Source organism: Dipodomys spectabilis, unplaced genomic scaffold (genome assembly GCF_019054845.1).
Source record: "Dipodomys spectabilis isolate Male_0828 unplaced genomic scaffold, ASM1905484v1 ptg000365l, whole genome shotgun sequence".
Lineage (NCBI taxonomy): Eukaryota > Metazoa > Chordata > Mammalia > Rodentia > Heteromyidae > Dipodomys > Dipodomys spectabilis.
This window is the reverse complement of record NW_024871042.1, coordinates 9562617-9587813: the sequence shown is the minus strand read 5'-3', so window position 1 is coordinate 9587813 and position 25197 is coordinate 9562617. Positions and strand designations below refer to the sequence as shown.

Below are 25197 nucleotides of genomic sequence, written 5' to 3'. Positions count from 1 at the left end.
TAAAGTTTTAGAAAAACACATTCATTTTTTAATACTGAGCTTTAAAATTAAACATGCTAATTGATTTTTAGTGTCATCTTTAAAAAACTACTCTACAAAGTCTCCAGTGACTGTAATCCTAATTGCTCAGGAAGCTGACATCTGAGAATCTCAGTTTGAAGCCAGCTCTGGCAGAAAGTCTGTAAGACTTTTTTTTTAAACCGGTCGTGGGGCCTGAACTCTGGGCTCTTCAGCTCAAGGCTGGCGCTCTCCCACTTGAGCCACGGTGCCACTTCCGGCTTTTTCTGCTTATGTGGTGGTGCTGAAGAATTGAAACCAGGGCCTCATGCGTGTAAAGCAAGCACTCTACCATTGAGCCACCTTCCCAGCCCCTCTGTAAGACTCTTGTCTCCAATAAACTATCAAAATGCTAAAAGTGGAACTGTGGGTCAAATGGTAGAGTGCTAGCCTTAAGCAAAAAAAGCTCAGGAACAGTGGCCAGGACAAGCAACAAAATAAATAAATCACAACCACATAAAAAAAATAAATAAAAGTTTGTTATTCAATGCCTAATAATAACCAATCATGTCTATGTAATAAATATGAGTGCCTGCTATTACCAGATAGAGGGATGAACAAAAGTGATTTAATCAAATGATTAAGAACATATCTGTAAGTCAGCACCGGTGGCTCACACTTGTAAGCCTCGATACTCAGGAGGCTGAGAGCTGAGGATCACAGTTAAAGGCCAGCCCGGGCAGGAAAGTCTGTGAGACTGTTGTCTCCAATTAACCACCAGAAAACCAGAGGTGGCACTTTGGTTCAAGTGGTAGAATGCTAACCTTGAGCTGAAGGACAGCACCCAGGACCAGAGTTCAAGCCCCATGACCAACAACAACAACAACAAAAAAAAAAAGAACATCTCTGTGTGGATCTATTACAATAATTACTATTTTATCAAAATGATACATTTTTATAAAAGAGGACAAACTCGTTTGTGACGATAAAACAAAGAGGATGATAAAAGATTATGTGACAACATATGGTACCTGAGATTAAAGATTCCTATAACTGGGCTGGAATATTGCTAAGTGGTATATTAAAACTGTAAAACTTTAAAACTGTAAAACTTTAAAAGTATATTAAAACTTTAAAAGTACATTAAAACTGTAAGTGATTTTTTGTACTGGAATTTATTCAGTTCAAGCAAATAAAATCATCACTCCACCAAAATGTTTGTTTAACCCAGTGAAAATTCAGGCCATTCCCATCTACCCAACATTTCTTAATTACCCAGAGATAGTTTATTATGTTTATTAACCATGGTTTATCACTTTTCACCTCAGAAAATATATTTGGATACCATCATTTAAAAATGAACCTATTTGGGGCTGGGAAGGGGGCTCAGTGGTAGAGCGCTTGCCTTGCATGCCTGAGGCCCTGGGTTCGATTCCTCAGCACCACATAAGCAAAAAGAAAAAAAAGCCAGAAGTGGCGCTGTGGCTCAAGTGTAGAGCACTAGCCTTGAGCTGAAGAGCTGAGGGACAGTGCCCAGGCCCAGAGTTCAGGCCCCACGACCGGACCTAAAAAAAAAAAAAAGAACCTATTTGGGGTGACATTGTCCAAAAAAAAAAAGTATCCTTAGATACTGAAGGGGATGTGGCCAGAAGGGAACCCTACTGCATTGTTGGTGGGAGTATAAACTTGTTCAACCACTATGGAAAGTATGGAGGTTCCTCAAAAGATTTATGACCCAGCAATCCCACTTTGGGGCATTTACCCGAATGATCATAAAAAGACCATACTAGAGTTACCAGCACAACTATGTTTATCACAGCATTATTCACCATAGCTAAGATATGGAACCAACCCAGATGCGCCTCAGTAGATGAATGGATCAAGAAAATCTGGCATATCTATATACAATGGAATTCTATGCCTCCATCAGAAAGAATGACATCACATTTGTTAGGAAATGGAAAGACTTGGAAAAAATTATATTAAGTGAAGTAAGCCAGGCCCAAAGAAACATAGGTCCCATGGTTTCCCTTATTTGCAATAACTAGTACATGTCTAGGACAAGCAGAAAAGGTCAAAAACTATGTACATATGACCATATAAGATGATGTTAAGTGAAATGAACACTAAAATAGGGTCACAAATATTTTTTTCTTTCTTGCTATTGTTTCTAACGTATTTATAATGTACCAGGTGATTTTTTTTTTTTTGTTTCTTTGTATGTTCCTCCCCCACAGTATAACCCATTTTTCACTGTATTTGATGTCAGTGCCCTGCATCTTGTATATACACTTCTCTAATTTGGGGAGGGGAAAAGGAAAAACAAAATGCTTAAATAGGGATACAGTTTGACCCATTGTAACAATGAGATGTACAAGACACTATGTTGAAAATGAACTTTACAACTTTGGTGGGGCGGAGGAAGGGTGGTGAGGGAAGGGATGGTAGGAGGAAAACGAAGGAGGAGGCAACAATGCTTGATAGGAAATGTACTCATTACCTTGCTCATGTAACTGTAACCCCTCTGTACAGTATTTTTACAATAAAAAAGTACAAAAAAAAACATGAAAAAGGTACTCTTTACCTGACTTATGTAACTATAACTAACCCCTCTGTACATCACCTTTATAATAATAATTTTAAAATTTTAATGAACTCATTTAAATGGAAGCGAACAAAAGAAAATGCACATGTAAAAGCATCAACTTCTAAGTCCCTGTCACAAATCAGCTCAGTTTCTCCAAAAGTACAGAAGAGGTTTCTCAGAAGTCTTGAATACTCCTGGGCTTCTGTACAACTATTAAATTATTCGCTTTCTTAATAGTAATGATGTATACAAATATTATCCATACATTGAGAAAAAGAACAACATGTGATAAAAAATTCCTTTTTGGACTAGAGTGTTAAATTAGTCAATGATGTCATCCAGTATTTGTCCTTTGGCTTTTCAAGAACATGCTGAGGGGCTGGGAAGATGGCTCAGTGGTAGAGCGCCTGCCTTGCATGCCTGAGGCCCTGGGTTCGATTCCTCAGCACCACATAAGCAAAAAGAAAAAAGCCGGAAGTGGCACTGTGGCTCAAGTGGTAGAGCGCTAGCCTTGAGCTGCAGAGCTGAGGGACAGCGCCCAGGCCCAGAGTTCAGGCCCCAAGACCGGACCCCCCCCCCCCCCAAAAAAAAGAACATGCTGAAAGACATTTCACAGAAATAGAAGACAAAATTGTGGTCATGCAAAAACAAAGGAAAGAAAAAAAAAAAACAGATTTGGCTAGAAAAATGTCAGTAGTTAAAATAGTGTTTTGATAGGATAAGATTTGTTTCTTCTTGATTTTCTAAAATTTTGATGGCACTGAAGAGAGACAATTTTTTAAAATTTACTTTACTGTTGTTTCAGAAGTGCTATGTAGCAGGGCACTGGTGGCTCATGCCTATAATTCTAGCTACTTAGGAGGCTGAGATCTGAGGATCATGGTTCAAAGCCAGCCCCAGCAAGAAAGTCTGTGAGACTCTTATCTCCAATTAAGTACTAGAAAACCAGAAGTGGTGCTGTGGCTCAAGCAGTAGACACTCACATTGAGCTGAAGTGTACAGAGACAGTGCCCAAGCCCAGAATTCAAGCCCCACAACTGACCCAAAAAAACAAAAAAAAGTGCTATACAGTGGGATTACATTTACATACATCATGTAGGTACATTTCCTTTCATAGTTCCTTCATTAAGAGAAATTTTAAAATGCAAAAAATATCAGATCTAACACAAAAAAAAAACAGGACTTAAAGTGAATCACATTCAATTATGAACAATATGCTATTCAAATAGGAAATGCTATCTGAAATCACTGCTGATGACATTCTTCTGAATGCAATTCTTTTCTTTTTCTCTTTACCCCATAATTCATTCCTCTTCTTCCTCAATTAACACTGCCTAAGCCTTAGACTTTACAGGATACCCCAAGCCAACAAATATATGTAAAAAAAAATAGCCTCTCTTAAAACTGCCTTAAAACAAAACCATTCCAACAAGCTCTAGAGTAGTCACCCTTAACAGAATGGTGATAGGAAAAGGACAGAGGAATACTTTCCTGTACCTCTTCCTTGTCCTTTCTGCCCAACCTACCAAAGACACTGAGGTATTTACATGATAGACTGGTCATGTCCTTCCCCTTCCCCAGTGGCATATGAAGAATATCCAAAGAACAATACCAATTTTGTTGTTGTTTATGCTTTTGTTTTCCTTTGGTGCTAGTCCTGGGGTTGAACTCAGAGTCTGGGTGCTGTCCTTGACCGTTTTTTTAGGTTTTTTTTGCTAGTCGTGGGGCTTGAACTCTGGGCCTGGGCGCTGTCCCTCAGCTCTTCAGCTCAAGGTAAACGTTCTACCACTTGAGCCACAGAGCCACTTATTGTCCTTGAGCTTTTGTGCTCAAGGATAGTGTTCTACCAGTTGAGTCACAGCTTCTCTTCTGACTTTTCAGTGGTTAATTAAAAGTAAGAGTCTCAGGCTGGGAAGGTGGCTCAGTGGTAGAGTGCTTGCTTTGCATACATGAGGCCCTGGGTTCAATTCCTCAGCACCACATAAGCAGAAAAAGCCAGAAGTGGAGCTGTGGCTCAAGTGGTAGAGCACTAGCCTTGAGCTGAAGAGATGAGGGACAACACCCAGACCTAGAGTTCAGGCCCCATGACTGGCAAAAAAAAAAAAAAAGTCTCACAAACACTCATGCCTGGGCTGGCTTAGAACAATGTTCCTCAGAATGCAGCCTCCCAAGTAGCTAGGATCACAGACGTGAGCTACCAGCACCCAAAGAACAATACAGTGCTTTTAAAATAATTATTTGCACTTTATAGGCAGTCATTTTTTTCAATATTAGAAAAAATTTCCAGTTTCTAGGTAACCTATTTTCTAGTAACCAGAACATTTTCTAGCAGTGCCAGGAGAAACTTAAAGCATATAAGATTCCTAGCACAGCCAAATGAAAACCACTTTTCAACAAAATAACAAAAAACAAAGACACAGACACTCAAAGGCAACACTGAATAGATTATTCCCAGTTTCTGGTCATAAAGGACTTATAGTAAGTTTCTGCCTCATAGAGGTTTCCTCACCAATATGTTCTTCAGGAATATCTTACTCTCTCTTATCTATTCTTTAGTAGAAACAATCAAGAGCTAAACTGTACATGAACTGACGAAAACATAACTGCCTGCATTCTGAAAGTGGTCAAGCCCAACACTGGCATAACTAAGTAATAAATCCAATCACTTCAAAAGGGGGGAAAACTGCCTGCATTTTTTTCATCAAGTCCAAAAGCTCAGTAACAAGCTAATTTTTCCAGATGTTTTTGTTATTAATTGTGTACTTAAGAAAAAACAGGAAGTACTTTCAGGATTGTATGGAACATAAATAAGCCTTCTATAATATATACAAACACACACACACACACACACACACACACACACACTCGGCTTTCTCTTCTATAATGAGCTCCTCAGATGGTATATAAGCCCTTTCCACATTGAAAGTGACATCACCATACTGTTCACTTTTGTAAGAACTGAATGTGCATGCAGTTATCAGTATGTCATATTCTAAATATAACACACGTACTTCTTTGCTTATCCTGAACTCTGACAGACACAGGTCCTTTATATCATGGAGAGTCCAAAATACTGTGTTTTTGCATTAAAGCTGTTAATATAGTTAATGCTGGTCTGTATAATAAACATTTGATAAGTACTCATAAACAAATCCCAGCATCTAGAATAGCACCTAACTATAGGCTTAATGTGACTGAAGTTGTCATCACTGGGCAAAATTTAAAGTGAAAAGATTTTAGTTCAATTAATTACATATATCTTGCTGTGTTGCCCTTCCCACAAGCCTTAGTTTTTTCATCTATGGAGAAGTAATACCGTCTTACTTATTGAACTCAGGATTTTGGCAAGCTAAGGAAAGCAAGGGCTTATCACTGAGCTACATGCCTAGTCCTTTCTTTCTTTCCTTTTTCTTTCATTCTATTTTAGAGCCATTTATACCACCATGCCCAGAAGAAGAAAAAAAAATGGGGGGTGGACACATTTACTGCGATTTAAATCAGAGCCAAATTTGAGCTACATTTCTTATTGTTTTAGGGGTTTATTTAGGTAGGATTCTGCACTCTTACTGGATGACCTTGAACCACGCATCTTCTACTTTTGCCTCCGATTTGATTTTTTGAGATAATATCTTGCTAACCTATTTTTTAACCAGACTGGCCTTGAATCATGATCCTTTAGTCTCTACCTTTCAAGTAGCTGGGATTATAGTTACATACCATCACAATCGACCCCAGAAACAATTTAATGTTTTTTAACTAAACAAACATATCTTCAGATTACTTCCTTCTACATGTACTGCATGTTATCAATAGACATGCTGAGAATTTTTACTGAAGCCTGAAACAATCTGGAAAAAATTAAAATGTTTTTGATGATGATCATCTTACTATAAAGGATTTACATAATAAATACAAAAACAGAAAGCAAAGATTTAGAGCTGGAGGTATGGCATATGGATAGAGTGGATGTTTAGCCACCACATTCAAGAAATTGAGTACAAACTCCAGTAATGCTCTCTCCTCTGGAAAAAAAAAAGGGGGGGGGGGTAATCTATAAGCTATTTATGGCATTCAAAGAAAATACAAATAAATAAACAAGTTTAGAGACTGTAATCTAACCATGGTTTTCAGTCCCCGCAAGAGAACACAACTGACTCTGAAGGAAAAACAGTTCAAAGAAATCTAAAATGTGAATTTTTCCCCAAAGAAAAAAGTTATCTACATAAACATTAAACTCTACTCAATGATGTGCATGTTGAAACACTTAAGGCAGGAATTACTGATACTTGCTACTAAAAATGCAGTAACCAGTTGGGTGCTGGTGGCTCACACCTATACTACTAGCTACTCACAAGGCTGAGATATCTGAAGGTTAAAGTTTGAAGCCAGCCCAGAATGGAAAGTCCATTAATTACCAGAAAACCAGAAGTGGTGCTGTGGCTCAAAGTAGTAGAGTGCTAACCTTGAGAAAAAAAGCTCACAGACAGTGCCCAGGCCCAATTTCAAGTCCACAACTGACCCCCTTCCCCCACAAAAAAAAAAAAAAGCTTAAAAATGCAGTAACAATTATACCTGTAATCCTATTAATTGACTGAGATCTCAGGAATGTGGTTCAAAGCCAGCCCAAACAAGAAAGTCCATGAGACTCTTACTTCCAATTAACAGCAAAAAGGCAAATGGAGCTGTGGCTCAAAGTAATAAAGCACTAGCCTTAAGCACAAAAGCTTGGGGACAATGCCTAGGTTCTGAGTTCAAGTACCAGGACTAGCACCAAACAACAACAACAATAACAAAAATAAAAACACAAGAAAGCAACAAGATGAGTGCCAGTAGCACATGCAAGTAATCTCAGGGGTCTGAGATCTGAGGCTGAAGTTAAAAGCCAGTCCACTCAGGAAAGTCTCTGAGACTCTTCAATTAACTACCAAAAATTCCAAGTGAGCCAGGCGCCAGTGGCTTACGCCTATAATCCCAGATCAGGAGACTGAGACCTGAAGCCCGCCTGGGCAGGTAAGTCCTTAAGATTCTTATTTCCAACTAACCACCAGAGAAATCAAAAGTGGCTCAAAATGGTAGAGCACTAACCTTGAGCAAAAGAACTCAGGGACAGTGCCAGGCCCTGAGTTCAAGCTCCATGATGGACCACCTACTCCCCGCCCCCATCAAAAATTAAGGCAATAATGAAGATAAAATTCCATGTGGATTCTAGAAGGTTCACAGGTGTTCACAATAGTACATCTCTTTAAATGTTTCTATATATTTGAAAGCTTCATTTAATAAAATTTTCTTTATGTTTGAAAGCTTGTATATGAGGAAAAGTAACAATATGAAAAACATAGATGAGTAGATGAACAAAGGTATGGGAATTGTAATTACAAAACCTCAATACTAAAAAAAAAAAAACAAAAAACTCAATACTAAAAGGAAAAAAAAAAGGCTGAGGATGCAACTCAATGGTAGAATGCTTGCCTAGCATTGTTTAAAGCCCTAGGTTTGATCCCTAACACCATAAAAATGCATACATACATATATGCATACACACACAAATAATCACAAACAACTAAGACATGTAATTTACGTATACATTCAAATATTGTGGGCAAAAGAAAGAATGGCCCAAATCTGAGTCAAAATGAAAAAGGAGCTAGGTACCAGTGGATCACACCTGTAATCCTAGCCACTCAAGAGGCTGAGATATGAGGATCACAGTTCAGAGCCAGCCCAAGCAGGAAATGCCATGAAACTCTTTATCTTCAATAAACCACCAGAAAACCAGAAGTGGCGCTGTGGCTCAAGTGAAGCGCTAGTGTTGAGCTGAAGAGCTGAAGGAACAGCTAACACTTAGGCCAAAGTTCAAGCCCCATGACCAATCAACAAAAAAAAAAAGCCAGGCACAGGTGGCTCACGCCTGTAATCCTAGCTACTCAGGAGGCTGAGATCTGAGGATCACGATTCAAAGCCAGCCCATGAGACTCTTATCTCCAATAAACCACTAGAAATCCAGAAGTGGCGCTGTGGCTCAAGCGGTAGTGCGCTCACCTAGAGCTGAAGAGCTAAGGGATAGCACCCAAGCCCCATGACTGACCAAAAAAAAAAAAGGAAAAGAAGTGAAAAGGAAGAAAGAATAGCTTACACCTGAAGACATCAACTCTGCAAATGAGACTATTACATAAAATGGATGAATCGTTCTTTTTTTTAAACCTACCAAAAAGAACACAAGAAGTGACATAAACTCTAAAATGAAAAAAAAAATGTATGAGACAAAACTGCAGGTCTTTGAAAGGTAGACACAAAACACTTATTGAAAAATGTTAGAACCTATAATGTCTATTAACCAACTCATATTGTATGAAGTATAATGCCTATAAAAGATATTACTACATTATCATCCTTCTACTTCCACATTATTATCCTAAAAACTGATAAAACTTTTTAAAGTCTTATATTGCCAGGTACTAGGGATTCACACCTATAATTCTAGCTACTCAGGAGGCTGACATCTGAGGATAGCAGTTCAAAGCAGCCTAGGCAGACAAATCTGAGACTATTCTCTCCAATTAACTAGCAGGAAGGAAAAAAAAAACTAGAAATGGAGGTGTGGTGCAAGAGCGTTGAGCAAAAAAGCCAAGCAAGAACACAAGGCTCTGAATTCAAGACCCAGTACCAACACAAAAACAAAACCTCATATTTTGAACACACTATTCTAATATACCCAGAACAACTGATCATCTTTCCATTTCCTTTCTTCATGAGATGGTATGCCAATGTTTGTATTTCCCTCCTTGCTAACTAAATTATTTCATAAATGAACACTAAGGAGCTCTATGAGATTATTTATTTATATTTTTAAGCTTTTGGCAGTACTGGGGTTTGAACTCATACTTAACAGACAAGACCTCTACCACTGAGCTGTGCCTTCAGCCCTTTTTAGAGCTGGTTATTTTTTAAACAGGGCTGACTTCCTGTCCTAGCATGCAACTAGACCTTGATCTACCAAAACAGCTGGAATAAATCAAACATGCACCACCAGATTTGAAGCGAGCTGGGGCAGTAAAGTCTACGAGACTCTTATCCCCAATTAACCACCAAAAGCAAAGTGGACCTGTGGCTCAAGTGGTTGAGCACTAGCACTGAGCAAAAAGAAACTCAGGGACAGCATACAGGCTCTGAGTTCAAATCCCAGTACCAGCGCACACAAACCAGTGCACACACACCAGCGCGCGAGTGCGCGCGTGAGCACGCGCACGCGCGCACACACACACACACACACACACACACACACACACACACACAGAATGGTAGGCTTATAAACATTCGGATTACAGAATTCAGGAATTCTACTACACACACACACACAGAATGGTAGGCTTATAAACATTCAGATTACAGAATTCAGGAATTCTACTACACACACACACACACACACACAGAATGGTATAAACATTCAGATTACAGAATTCAGGAATTCTACTACACACACACACACACACACACACACACACACACACACACACACACACACACACACACACACACACACACAATGGTAGGCTTATAAACATTCGGATTACAGAATTCAGGAATTCTACTCCAAAGAATAAACTCAGGAAAAATGAAAACTTATGTCCATACTAAAATCTGTACATGAATGTTCCCAGCAGCATTACTCAAAACAGCCAAAAGTAGAAACAATCCAAATGTCCACAAACTGATGAGCAAATAAACAGACATACTATATCTAGACAAAGGAATATACATTCAGCCAAAAAAGGAGTAATACAGTAACTCATGTTATAAAGATAAACCTTGAAAATATTATGTTAACAAAATAGAGCCAGAAACAAAGGCTACATATCATGCAATTACATTTATGTGAAATATCCATAGAGACAGGAAAGTGAATTAGTGCTTTCCAGCAGCTAGGAAGGGAGAGGAAAAGGGTAAAAAACATTGAGGTTTCTTCGGGAACAATAAGAATGTTCTGGAATTAGATAGTGGTATTGGATGTACAACTCTGTGAATATACTAAAAACCATATTAGTAATTGTGACTTAAAAGGAGTAAATTTCATGGTAAGTAAATTCTACCTCAAGTATTAAAAAGTAATTTTTTTTGGGGGGGGGGTCCGGTCATGGGGCCTGAACTCTGGGCCTGGACGCTGTCCCTCAGCTCTTCAGCTCAAGGCTAGCACCCTACCACACTTGAGCCACAGCGCCACTTCCGGCTTTTTTCTTTTTGCTTATGTGGTGCTGAGGAATCGAACCCAGGGCCTCAGACATGCAAGGCAAGCACTCTACCACTGAGCCACCTTCCCAGCCCCCTTAAAAAGTAATTTTAAGGAACTCAGAAAAGTTGAAATACCATAGAACACAAAAAACAAAGAGGGGCTATGAGTAGAGTACTTGCCAAGCATGTACAAGTCAATTTTAGCAGAAGAAACAAAAATATAGATGGAAATAAGACAGAAAGATAAGTATAAAAGTTATCAGTCTAGAAGGATCAAGACTGGGTAAAGATTCAGTAACTAAAAAAAAAAAAGAAATCCAGGGCAAGGTACAATGGCACATGGCTATAATCCCAGAACTCAGGAGTCTGATGAAGCAAGAAAAATCCAAGTTTGAAGCTGGCCTTGGTTACCCAGGACCCTGTCTCAAAAAGAGGAAGGTATAAGAAAGGTGAGAGAAGAAAAGGAAATCCAATTAACTTCTTGATAAAGAAAACCAGGCACCAGTGGCTCACACCTATAATCCTAGCTACTTAGGAGGCTGAGATCTGAGGATCACGGTTCAAAGCCAGCCCGGGCAGGAAAGTCCATGAGACTCTTATCTCCAATAAACCACTAGAAAACAGGAAATGGCACAGTGGCTCAAGCGGTAGAGCGCTCACCTTGAGCTGAAGAACGCAGATGGATAGTGCACAGGCCCTGAGTTCAGGCCCCACGACCGACAAAAAAAAAGAAATCTTAACTTAAAGAAATGAATTGCTGGACTGAATAGGCACAAAGTATTCAACAAAAGTCTTGAGTTCACACCAAGCTATATCATACTGAGTTAACACAATGAATTTCAAACACTGGGAACAAAGAGGATTTTCCAAAAGTGAGAAAGTTAAGTCACATGAAAGAATTTACAGGGGCTGGGAAGGTGGCTCAGTGGTGGAGTGCTTGCCTTGCATGCATGAGGCCCTGGGTTCGATTCCTCAGCTCCACATAAGCAAAAAGAAAAAAGCCGGCAGTGGTGCTGTGGCTCAAGTGGTAGAGCGCTAGCCTTGAGCTGAAGAGCTGAGGGACAGCACCTAGGCCCAGAGTTTAGCCCCCATGACCGACAAAAAAAAAAAAAAAAATTTACAAAAATGCTGGAAACAGAAGTAATTCTGAAAACAGAAAGAAAATTCATGAAGGAAAATTATTGATAACTTTTAAGTGACCTATGCCCAATCAACCATTCCATTTTCATACTTGACAACAATCCCATTTCAAGGGATAAAGGCCTCAAAATTTTACCAATTTTATAACTTTTGTCAATACACTAACAGAAGACATGCTTCATCAAATAAAGGGGAAAAAATCAAAGGAGAGAGGAACTGAGCATACAAAAACTAAGTCTAACACAAAAAGGGGGCAAAGTAGTTCCCAGCAAGCTGCTGATTTCCAAGACTGTGAGAGGGATATAGGTTTGAAGCTGTAAATTATAATTCAAGACATAATAGAAAAACTTTTTGTTGTTGCCAAAATCCCTAAGCCTTTGGGACTTTCTTTCATGAGATGTGCTTGTTCAGGTTTCAATCTGAATTTACCCAAACTTGAGCAGAGACTGACTTATAGTTCACCAAGATGTTCCCCTTTTCTGTCTAAACCCCATAGCTATTCTATTTTCACATCCTTCCTTGCAGTTAAGTGCGGCCATCTCATTAGAGTCCTGATCATAAGAATGTGGGCAAAAGTGGTCATCACATCTTCCAACTATCTACCACACTCTCTCTGTGCCCTAACATCTAACAGCTATACACAAAGGACTCAGTGAAAGACTGAGTATTCAGGGGCTGACAGAATCACTAGGTGAAATAAACTGGAGTCCTGTGGAATAGACCAGTCTCCATCACTGCTTTCCAATTGACAGCAGACATGAATGTGAGGGGTAAAAAAAAAAACAACACTTCACTTGTATTAAAATACTGAGATGTAGGAATTCTTTTATAATAGCCTAGGCTGGGGATGTAGCTCAACAGTACAGTACTTGCCTAGCATACATATACCCAGGGTTCAATCTCCAAGCATCACAAAAATAAAAATAATGTATGTATGATATAGAAACAAATATAAAGCAATCCTAACACAAAAAGTTGATAGTCCTATTTTTTCAAAAGTAAACAACATATTGATTAAGAATATTTACATTGGGCTAGGAATGCAGTTTAGTGGTAGAGTGCTTAACTAGCATGCATGAAGCCCTGGGTTTGATTCCTCAGTACCACATAAACGAAAAAGGCCAGAAGTGGTACAGCGGCTCAAGTGGCAGAGTGCTTGCCTTGAGCAAAAGAAGCTCAGGGACAGTGCCCAGGTCCTGAGTTGAGGCCCCAGGACTGGCAAAAAAAAAAGAAAAGAAAAGAAAAAAGAAGACTTACACTGATTATGAGGGGAATGGCTCCAAATGAGAGTAGTATGTAACTTGGAAATATGATTATCTGGAGGAGAGGAATTGTCATTAAGGATTTTTTTGAGGAAAGTTGTAACTGTAATGTGCAACTTCCTGGCCTAGTAGAGAGAATACTGGGGCTCATTTTATTCTCACAACTATTTTTATGTTTTTCTATATCTCACAAACTATTTTGCTCAAAATAAGCTAACTGACATATTAATTTATATTATGAATTGGTTAAAAATAAAAATCTGAAAAAAAGAACTTGAAAAATCTGCTGGAACCAGGTAGTACTGCCTTACACTTGTAATCCTAGCTACTGAGGGAAGCAGAGATTGGGAGGATTGTGATTTGAAGCCAGACTTCACAAATGTACAAAAGTCCTATCTCAACATTAAAGGCTGGATGTAACATCCTAGCTACAGTGGAAGCATAAATAGGAGGATCATGATCCAAAATTACCCAGGCAAATACTGAGAACCTACCTTAAATATAACCAGAGTAAAAAGGACAGTATGGCTCAAGCAAAAGAACATCTGTTTACTAAGTGCTAAGTTACACACACACACACAAAAATCAGTGGTTCATATCTATAGCTACTCAGGAGGATGACATCTGAGGACTGAGGTTCAAAGCCAGCCAGTGTAGACAAATCTGAGTGACTTACCTACAGTTAACCAACAAAAAGCCAGAACTAAGCCCAGCACCAGTGATTCAGGCCTGTAATCCTAGCTACTCAGGAGGCTGAGATGTGAGGATAGAGGTTCAAAGCCAACCTGGGCAGGAAAGTCTGTGAGACTCTTAATAAACCACCAGAAAACCAGAAGTGGCACTGTGGCTCAACTGGTAGTACCCTTGAGCTGAAGAGCTCAGGGACAGAGTCCAGGCCCTGAGTTCAAGCCCCACAACTGCAAAAAAAGAAAGAAAACACCAATTGCTTAATTAAAATTTCCAAATGCAGTATCTAGAATAGTTAAAATCAGAGAGACAAAATTTAAAAAAAAAAAATTAAGTGACTATCAAGGACTTAGGAAGAATTATTGTTCAATTGGCAGTTTCAATTTAAAGGGATGAAAAAGTTCTGAAAGCTAAGCACCAGTGGTTCATATCTATAATCTTAGGAGGCTGAGCTCTGAGGATCAACAGTTCAAAGCCAGTCCAGGCAGACAAATCCAAGAGATTCCAATAAAACAACAAAAAAGCAGAACTAGAGGTTTGGCTCAAGTGGAAGAACACCTGAGCAAGGGGGAGACCCACAGGTAGGCAATAGAAAGTCAAGTGAGAGTTCAAGGCCCTGAGTTCAAGCCCCAACACCAGAATATACACAAAAAAAAATTCTGGAGTTAGATGGTAGTAATAGTTGCCCAGCAGAACAGTGTGAATAAACTTACTGTTATTAAACTTAGTTAAAATAAAGTATAGCACAGTGGCTTGCCTAGGATGTACCAGGCCCCAGGTTGAACTCCAGCATCAGATATAAATAAAAAGGATTTAAATTATAATTTTATTTGTATAAATTTTATCACAGTTAAAAAAAATAGCTGGGCAGGGTAATACACACGTGACACCTGTAACCCCAGCACTAGGGAGGTGGAAGAAGGAAGATTGCAAGTTCAAAGTCAGTCTGGGTATATATCTCAAAAAGAAAAAAAAAAAGTCAACATGGCAAATGTCTAAATTTTACCAGAATTTAAAAAGATAAGTGGTAGGCAACTACACACAATGCTCATTTCTATAATCCCAGCTATTTAGTAGGTAGAGCTCAGGAGGATTTTGGTTTGCGGACAGCATCAGCAAAAAGTTAGTGGTAATCCATCTCAATCACAAGCTAGGGATGGTGGTCATATGTAATCTCAGCTACAAAGAAGTTGTAGACAAAAGAATCACAGTCCAAGACTTACCCAGGCAAAAACCAGAAGACTCTATCTAGCAAATAAAGTAAAAGGGGTTAGGGGAATGGCTCAAGAGGTAGAATGCTTGTGTAGCAAGCTGAAGACTCAAGACTCTGAGTTCAAACTCTGGTACTGCCAAGGGGTCATGGAGGTATGTCTCAAAGGAGAGCACTTGCCTAGAAACACAAGGCTCCCAAGTTATAAATCCCCAACACCACACACACACACACACACACACACACATACACACACACACACACACACACACCTCTGAGTGGACTGCAAAAGATGAATTTAGCAAAACAACAAGATAATGACCTCTTTAACCATTTACATATAACATCACCAAGAAGAGGAGGAGAGAAAATCTAATTTAAACTGAAATTCGTGCAGGTTGTTGGTGGCTCATACATATAATCCTAGCTACTCAGGAGACTGTCATTTGAGTATCTCAGTTCAAAACCAGCCTGGGCAGGAAAGCCCATGAAAACTCCTATCTCCAAGTAATTGCCAAAAAGCCAAAAGTGGAATTGTGGCTCAAGTGGTAGAGTACAAGCAAAAAAGCACAGGGACAGCACCAGACCCTGAGTTCAAGCTCCAGGCAGGACTGGCATGCACACACACACACACACACACACACACACACACACACACACACGCAGAAGTTTTTTAGTCTTACAATCTTTGGGTCAGTTATCTAGATTTTTTTTTCCAGTCCTGGAACTTGAACTCAGGGCCTAAGCAGCCTGAGTGTCTTTTGCTCAAGGCTAGCACTCTACCACTTTAACCACAGCGCCATTTCCAGCTTTTTCTGTTTATGTGGTACTGAGGAATCAAACCTAGGGCTTCATACATGCTAAGCAAGCACTCTGCCACTAAGTCATGTTCCCAGCCATTTATATGGCCTTCTTAATTTAACTAAATGAATAGCTGGGCACCAATAGCTGACACCTATAATTTTAATTACTTAGGAGGCTGAAATCTGAGGTTGGCAGTTCAAAGCCAGCCCAGGCAAAAAAGTCTGTGAGACTCTTAGCTCCAATTAAACACCAAAAAGAAGTGGAGGTATGGCTTAAGTGGAAGAATGCCAGTCTTGAATCAGAATAAGCTAAGAGACAAAGATCAGCCCTGAGTTCAAGTCCTATAGTACAGACATATGCACAGGCTCATGCCTATAATCCTAACCATTAGGAAAGCTGAGATCTAGAGGAAAAGCTCCCATTTCCAATTATCTCACAAAAAGCAAAGCTGGAGCCATGGCTTAAGTTGTTGAGCACTAGTGACCAGTAATAAGAAGCAAGCGTGAGATTAAGTTCAAAACACTAGTGTTAACAAACAATAATAAAATTAAAATAAATGAATAAAAGTAGCCACAATATGTATGCTTACTTATTGTACTCACTCTGTTGTTAGAAATAAATTATTTAACAAGAAAATTAGCATATTAAGATCCTGATCCTCTATAGACAATATACTCTAATCTGTAGTGTTCCTACTTGAAAAGTGAGGTCAAATTACAAAATGCTCAGAACAAGTAGCTTAAAAATTATGTTTCTTAAGGTGATGAAATACAGAAGAGGGACAAAAGAGGGGTCCATCAGCTGCAATGGACATTGATGAAACTGAACTAAGCAACTCAAGGGCAGAGATGGGAGGGAGGGAATGAGAGAGAAAGAGGAAACAGCTTACACTAAGCAAAAGGAAAGAAATGTATGTATCACCCAATTTGGAAGAAACAGTTGTACTGTCAAAGTTTGTAGAGTTCATAAGCTTTATAGACCATGATAATGACAATTCGCCTTGTGAAGGTTAAAGTGTTTTGTGACTTTAGCTAACGATCACTATTCCACAATATTGTGAAACTTACGTAATCACTAAATCTCAATAAAATTTTTAATTATGTTTCCTAAACAGTAAAGTATCTGTTATATTAATACTACTTAAAAAAATAATAAAGCAGCACCAAGCTACATACAGGATTCTAAGAGGAAAAAAGAAAAAGATAATTTATAATCCTTTAACAGAAGGCTTAATATTCTACTTTTCAGAAAACAGAAACAACTTGATATGTATTATAAAGTTCTTCCTAACCTTTTAACCATTCCCTGACTACCCTTGTTTTTGTTTTGTTTTTCTAGGAGGGAAAAGCTGAGATTGCTAAGGTATAATAGGAATAAATAGATAAAGACATGCAAGAAGAAATTTAAAAAATACTGTTTTTCTCCTCACATTGACTCCTAGCATGAGGAGAAAAATTTCTCCTCATATTGTTAGCATCATAAAATAACAATCCCACTTTCTAAGGAAGTCAAAGACAACTAAATTCTCTGGGATAACAAACTATTCTAAACCAAAAGACAGAAAAACTATCTGCAGGCTTGTGTCTATAAGTTAACTCTGCATGCTGAATTAAAGAAGAAAAGAAAAGAAAGGCAAAGAAAAAACAGAACTATAACACACAGCTGTAATTAAATGAGGTGACATGAACCTTGGTCAAAGGGAAAGACACTAAATTCTTTAACAGCTTTCTAGCCTGAGATAAGCCAAAGAACTTTAAACTCAAGTGTTTCATTCACTAAATATAGAAAACATGGTTTTCATGAGGCTCCACATGATCCAGGGAGATGACAATGCTCGGAGATAGCAGCTGATAATAACCCAACAGTTTAAAGATACAACTTCACGACACTGTACATGATACATACTTCTATGGGAAAAGCAGAATGAGAATTTGGGAGGAAATGAAATTATCTTTTTAGGGGCAGTACTGGAATTTGAACTCAAGGCCTTGTGCTTCCTAGGTACACATGCTACTACTTCAGCAACTCCACTAGCCTTAAATTATTTTTTTCTAAATTCCAAATAATTCTGAAAAAGAGCCTATCATTTCAAGATCTCAGTGTAAGTATGAAGGTCTCTGAATTGCATCATATCAACTATAAGCATGACCTCCCTATGACAACAGGAATGTTTTCCCCCATTGAAAAATAAATGTTTGTTTTTTGTTGTTTTTTTTTTGGGGGGGGGGTGTTGTTGTTGTTGTTTGTTGGTCATGGGGCTTGAACTCTGGGCCTGGGCACTGTCCCTGAGCTCTTCTGCTCAAGGTGAGCATTCTACCACTTAAGCCACAGCGCCATACTTTCCTGCCCAGGCTGGCTTTGAACTGCAATCCTCAGATCTCAGCCTCCTGAGCAGTTAGGATCACAGGCATGAGCCACTAGCAAACAGTGAAAAATAAATGTTTGACTCTTGCCAAGCACTTTCATGTAACCAGAACACAGTATCAATATTGGCACAATCCTATGATACTCCTTGTTGGCATTTTCAAAAAAAAAAAAAAAACAACTTTCCTTCTAAGTTTGCCTTAATTATCCTGCTAAAGGAAAACAAAAGCCTCAATGTTAAACAAATAAGACGACCTGGATGCCAAGATATAAACACACTAAACAGATTTTTTTTTTCTTCTAAAAACTTAATTTTCTGAAGGCAAATGGTCTTTATAAATTCCTTCTTCTGTGGCTGCCACTTTCCCTAAACCACAGAGCTTCCTGACTTCCAGCAGGGCCAGGCCAGATTATGGTTATGTGGTAGGTTTTGTAAGGCAAGCTTCTGACAAGGCCTCAAAAATAGATCGTGGGCACCAGCCAGGGAAACTGCCACTCACAGTTACAGCTTCATCATACTTGAGCCTGTCAGCATTTATTTTTTCTAGTCTCTCATTTCAAAAGAAAGAAGAATCCCAAACCTCCTCTCGGCCATGATGAATCTCTGTAACATCAAAATTAAAATTTAGTGGCTCATGCTCATAGCACTATGTGCTATATAGCCCAAACTGGCCTTGAATTCTCTATCCTAATGCCTCCCAAGTACTGGGATTACAGCTATATACCTCCACATCCAACTCACAATATTTTTAATAAAAAGATGAATAGACAGACAAAAATAAGTGGGGACACAATGGCTTACATTTGCAATCCTAGCTGGATGGGAAGGTAAAATTGGGAGGATTGTGGTTTGGGGCCAGTTCAGACAGAAACTTGTCATCTCAACCAATAAAAATATGGTGTGGTGGTACAAACCTGTCATTTTAGCTACACAAGATGTAAAAATGAGAGGATCAAGGTCTAAACTGGCCCAGGCAAAAAGGAGATCCCTACTTGGAAAAAAAAAAACTAAGGCAATTAAGCTGAGAAGGAGAGCTCAAATGAGAGAGCACCTGGCTAGGAGGCACAGGCTGAGGTCAAAGCCAGTATTATAAACAAATAAACAAACAAATAAACAAATAAATAGAATTTATTGTTATATAAGCCTAAGAAAGTTAGCTTCTATTATAAAATAAAGTTCTTTATAGAACTGAAATAAATCTTTATACTTAACTTATATTCCATCTGAGTCACATATTCAAAAACCAACTCCAGGCTGGTCATTGGTGGCTCATGCCTATAATCCTAGCTATTCAGGAGGCTGAGAAAGTAGCCCAAGCAGGAAAGTCTATGACCCTCTTATCTCCAATTCAGCACCACAAAAGCTCCAAGTGGAGCTGTGACTCAAGTGGTAGAGTGCTAGCTTTAAGCAAAAAAAGGTCAAGGACAGCACCTAGGCCCTGAGTCAAGCCCCAGGACCAGTGCATACACACATACACACATACACACACACACACACACTCCATATACATTCTTATAAACTACTGTAGACAAGTTTTGTATTCAATGCAAACAGTATTTGCAGAAAGCTGGAAATAATCTAAATGTCTGTTAATACAGAATGGTAGATCATGAAAAATAAATATTCTACACCAGGTAGAATATCCAGAATGTTTAAAAAAAAACAAACACTAATAATAGAAATATCTCTCAGAGGCTCAAGCCTGTAATCCTAGGTACTTTGGAGGCTGAGATCTAAAGACAGCCAAGGCAAAAAGTTGAGGAGACTCCAATTAACTAGCAACTCCAGCTAGGCTAGTGTCTAAGTAGTAGCATCTGGGCTGGAGGCATTGCTAAAGTGATACAGGCCAGCCCAGAACAAATAAGTCAACCTAACACTCAACATACTGAGTTCAAATCCTAGAACCAACAACAACAACAAAAAAAGAATGAGCCGGGCACCGGTGGCGCACGCCTGTAATCCTAGCTACTCAGGAGGCAGAGATCTGAGAATCAAGGTTCAAAGCCAGACCGCGCAGCCAAGTCCGAGAGACTCTTATCTCCAATAAACCAATAGAAAACCGGAAGAGGCGCTGTGGCTCAGGTGGTAGAGTGCTCGCCTTGAGCTGAAGAGCGCTCGCCTTGAGCTGAAGAGCGCAGGGACAGCACCCAAACCGAGTTCAAGCCCCATGATCGACCAAAAAAAAATAAAATAAAATAAAAAATAAAATAAATAAAAAAGAATGAAAGGTAAGGGATACTTCTAAACATATACGACCGTACAATAACTGGAGAAAGATACACAAGAAATAATAATGATTGACTGAATTAGGAGCTGGGGGTAAAGAAAGCTACAAGTTTGTGATGGAAAGATCTTTCTTCATATATTATTCTCTTTTTCAGTGCTTTAACATCTTAAAATGTCCCACAACAGTATGTTCTCAAATAAAATAAAATTAAATTTAAAAAAAAAAAAAAATGTCCCACAAATACCAGACACTAGTGGCTCATGCTTGAATCCTAGCTATTCAATAGGAAGCTGAGATCTAAGGATCATGGTTCAAAATCAGCCTGGGTAGGAAAGTCCATGAGACTCTTACCTCCAATTAACCACCAGAAAACTAGAAATGGAGCTGTAGCTCTAAGTGGTAGAGCACCAGCCTTGAACAAAAGAGCTCAGGGATAGTGCCCTGGCCCTGAGTTCAAACCCTACAACTAACCAAAAAAAAAAAAAAAAGTCTCACAAATATCTATTGAAAACAGCATATGATGAACTCAGTTTTTAGTCTAATGTCTGACTCCTTCCAAATCTAGTTTAATTCATTGTAGGCAAAAGGTTTAAAAGTCAAAATGCAAAGGACCATGCCAAGACAAAAAAAAAGAATCTCCAAAATATTTCTTCACAAAGATGTGAGGGTGATCCAGCTGTGACATCTGTAACCCTCTTGACCACCACCAAAGTTGATTCAGCTGATCTGGCTGGCTAAGTGGGTGTCCTCTCACCATTCGACATATGTCCCTCCTAAAACTGCAAACTCAGTAAAAAAGAACAACCTTCTCAAATAGTGGAGAATGGTTCTTTAAAGTTCTTAGAAGAGCTGTGTTCCTTGGCTAGACCCTCCAAACAGTGCTCAAAGTCCAAAGATATCTAGCTATTGTCTTAGAAGGAAAAATGAAGTACTAAATTATTTTACTCTCAAGTTAAATTTTGCTCAATTCTTTTGAAATTTTAAATACTGGGTTTTAAATAAAGGTTATTGGCAAACTGGATAAGGTAGTACATTTCCCCAGTTATGATCATTTCTTTTTTCAGATTCTCCAGAGAGAAAGCAACTACCTAAAAGGAAAAGACTATGAAATGGCCTCTATTTTGTAGGTACAATGGATAGTGCTCCTTAGATAAAAAGAAAAAGAAAAATTTTCTTTTCTTTTAAGTTAATCTTCATCAACATTCCCAAAAGGCAGCAAGGAGAACTTTTTTTTTCTTATACCTCATCAACTCTGTTTTTTCACTCTTAGAAACAAGGTAAACAATTCACCTACAGCGTTGCAAGAAATTGCTTCCTCTCCTACTAAATTCATTTCTAGTAAAAAACTTGTTTTTGCTTGTGAAGAGATACTGTGCCAAATATATTTTCTGCATCTCTTTTTTTCTTTGTATGGAAATGATTAAGTGCTGGCCTAAGGTTTCCCTTTCATATTTACCTATTAAGACTATTAGTCATGGTGTTTTCCATACAGGATTTTCCAAAAGGGATCTCTGTTCACAGAAAACTAAACCTCAAGTTTCTTTTTTTTGTTCCCCTCTCTGATCGTGAGGTTTGAACTCTGGGCCTGGGTGCTGTCCCTCAGCTCTTCAGCTCAAGGCTAGCACTCTACCACTTGAGCCACAGCGCCACTTCCAGTCTTCTGGTGGTTCATTGGAGATTAGAATCTCACCGACTTTCCTGCCAGGGCTGGCTTTGAACGGAGATCCTCAGATCTCAGCTTCCTGAGTAGCTAGAATTATAGGCATGAGCCACAAGTGCCTGGATCAAGTTACTTAAGTTTCCTATCAGGGGGACTAAAATCAAAAGAAACATTAAGGAACACTCTGAATATTAAAGCGGATATGCAGGGCTGCAAATGTGGCTTAGTGGTGGAGTGCTTGCCTAGCATGCAAAAGCCCCAGGTTCGATTCCTCAATACCACATAAACAGAAAAAGCTGGAAGTGGTGCTGTGGCTCAAGAGGTAGAGCACTAGCTTTGAGCTGAAGAGCGCAGGGAAAGCACTCAGGTCCAGAGTTCAAGTGCCACAACCAACTTTAAAAAAAAAAAAAAAAGGGAATATGCAAAGTAAAAAAAAAGAAATCCCAAAATTTAGTCAAAGAATCAAAGGAATATCATAAGCAAGATATATAGGATAAATTTGCTATCATTTTTTAATTAACCAACTAAAGTGCTTTATGACTATAAATCAAGATAAAACAAGCTAGATACTGAAAGAAAAAAATCAAACTGAGTATAAAGAACTCTGTTGCAACGTCATTTTGCCTAGCATTTTGAAAGCCAAAAGTGATCGAATTATATTTTAGCAATAAAAAAAATCATTACTAGCTTAAAATTAGCCCATTGCAAAAGTAAATCATAACCTCCATAGAAGTATCATTCCATTTGAACTTGAGGTCTTTACACTTGCTAGGCAGGTGTTCTACTACTTGAGCCACACCAGAAACTTTTTTTTTTCAACTTTTTCTAAAAGGGTTTCAAATGTAGGCTCAGGCCCACCTGGACCATGATCCTGCTATTTATGCTTCCCACATAGCTGGGACAACAGGTGCATACCACAGTACCCAGCTTTTACTGTCTGAGATGGAGTCTTGGGAATTTTTGGTCTAGACTGGCCTTGAACTGCAATCCCAGCCTCCCAAGAAGCTAGAATTACAGACTGGCATTTTCTACCTCTCCCAACCTCATTCTACATTTTTAAGGATAGACAGGCAAAATTCTGAAGACTATTTTTATAGGACCAATTCTTTCAGTAAGCTTTTTCATACCTTAGTGATGGTAGTTCTCCTTTTCCACTGACATTTATTTTGCTTCTAATCTCCAACATCTAGTAACAAAAAGGGGTGGTTAAAATCACAACAATCCACTTGTAACTATTATAAATCCAATCAGTATTAAAATTGCCAATTTTTATTTCTTTACCATACTTAACCTTCAAGCAACAAATACAACAAAACTTGCACCACTTCTATGAGTATGGGCATTTAATTATACAGACAGAAACAGCTTTCATTACCACAGTTTTAAAGATCCAAATCAATGATTCACAAAGTGAATGATCTAACTTCCTAAATGAATCACACTTTCCAAATTTCTTACTTTGTATAACACTAGGTCATCATCTCTGTATTTGTTAAAATAAGCATGATGTTGATTAAATAGGTAGAATTCTTCAATACTTGAGTCTAGGTAGAGTAAACTCTACCTGCCACACATTGCTTTCTCAAAAAAAAAAAAAAATTGCACGTCCCCATTCAAATATATAAGACGTTACATTGAAAAGAATACTAAACACAATTTAAGAATTTACTTATCTATACCTTGCTCTCCATCTCCTCATCCTATATTACATCTCTTCCCACTCTAGCCACTCTGTTTCTTTACATAGTGTCATAAGTCAATCAATCTACACTTTTTCTGTTTATGACAGAAACGCTGAGTCACTAAATGGGAAGAAAAGCAAAGAAAGGGAATTATACAAACAGATAAAAGTGCAGGATAGAGAGTGTTACCCTAACCAGGGTCTTAGCAAGATGATATGTGCATCTCCTAGATGGACATCAAATAAAGCAAACTTTTTTTCCCCTCGGGTCCTCCTTAGATCCTCCTGTTTCCTGCTGGGTACACAGAGCAAAGGGAGAGCAGGCCTGACAAGGGTGGGAATAAAGCTCCGTGTTAGTCAAGGATGAACCCGACCTTCCAAGCAAGCGGGTGAAGCCCGCGCTTCAGTTTGGGTGCAGAAGGCAGCGAGACCGGGGGACGAGGGGGGAAGGATTCCCCAGCTACTCCTTCCAAGGGTCTCACTCTATCCCCCGGGGTGCTCCTCCCAAACCCAAGGAGGGTGCTGCCAGGAATACCGCGAGACTCGGGGACCGAGGGACAACTAGGTGCCCCACAACGGGAGCAACACCTTCCCCTGGGCGGAGGACGAGTGCGGACAGAAGAGGTCCGAGAATGCAGCAGGCCGAGGCGACCCGGGCCAGGAGTCCGCCGGGGGGTCGGGGGAGGGGGGGGTCCGGCTCGGGGCAACCCCAGCGCAGCCAGGTCGGAGACCGCAGGGGTCTCCCGGACCGCGCAAGCTGAGCCAAGGCCCCAGTTCCCGACTCCCGCCGGCAGACCGAGGCGCGGCCCTCACCTGTCTCTGAGGCGGTCGGTGGCAGCAGCGCCGCCCGGGAAGGGCCGGCCCGCCGCCGGCCCGCCGGGAGGGGAAGCTTCGGAAGAGGGAAGAGGGGCGCGGCGTCGGGCAGACGCGGTTCCAGGCCGCCAACCAGGGGGTGCTGAATGGAGACAGTGAGTCCCCGCACCCTCAGAGGGCTAGTCAGTCACACCGGTATGCTCTCCGCGGCGCGGGCGAGACCGCACAAACGCTACCCGGGATGAGCCTCAGTCCGGGCGGCGGCGGCACAGGGGCGGAGGGTGAGGGGGCGGGGCTCCGGGCCGGTGACCCCTCACCCGGAAGCAGTTGTGGCCGCCGGCGGGGCTGCCGCGCGAGCTGCGGCCGCACTCTGGCGGGCTTCCCTGCGAGACGTTCGGCCAGGCTTGCCCTACCCCGGCTAGCCCGAGACGGCCAGCTCCGGCGCTCGGACCCGCCTCGCGCTTCCTTTCCTGGTCGAGCAGGAACGGTGAGTTCCGTGCGCGAGGCCTTGGTGGCTTCGCCCGCAGCGGGGTCTGGG

General features: G+C 39.9%; 1 protein-coding gene across 8 annotated transcripts in view; it reads right to left on the bottom strand.

The window, feature by feature from the left end:
* Positions 1–24909, bottom strand: part of Lrrfip2 (LRR binding FLII interacting protein 2) — a 114987-nt gene extending 90078 nt beyond the window's left edge. For 2 of the 8 annotated variants that reach the window (XM_042666465.1, XM_042666464.1), the window contains exons 1-2: positions 24660–24887; positions 23293–23351 (exon numbers count right to left, since the gene is read on the bottom strand). The gene's annotated coding sequence lies outside the window, so the exon portion shown is untranslated. Of the gene's footprint in view, positions 1–23292; positions 23352–24659 lie in introns of all 8 variants that reach the window. The other 6 variants (XM_042666459.1, XM_042666460.1, XM_042666461.1 and 3 more) reach the window with 6 other exon arrangements.
* Between the last annotated feature and the right edge of the window lie 288 nt (positions 24910–25197).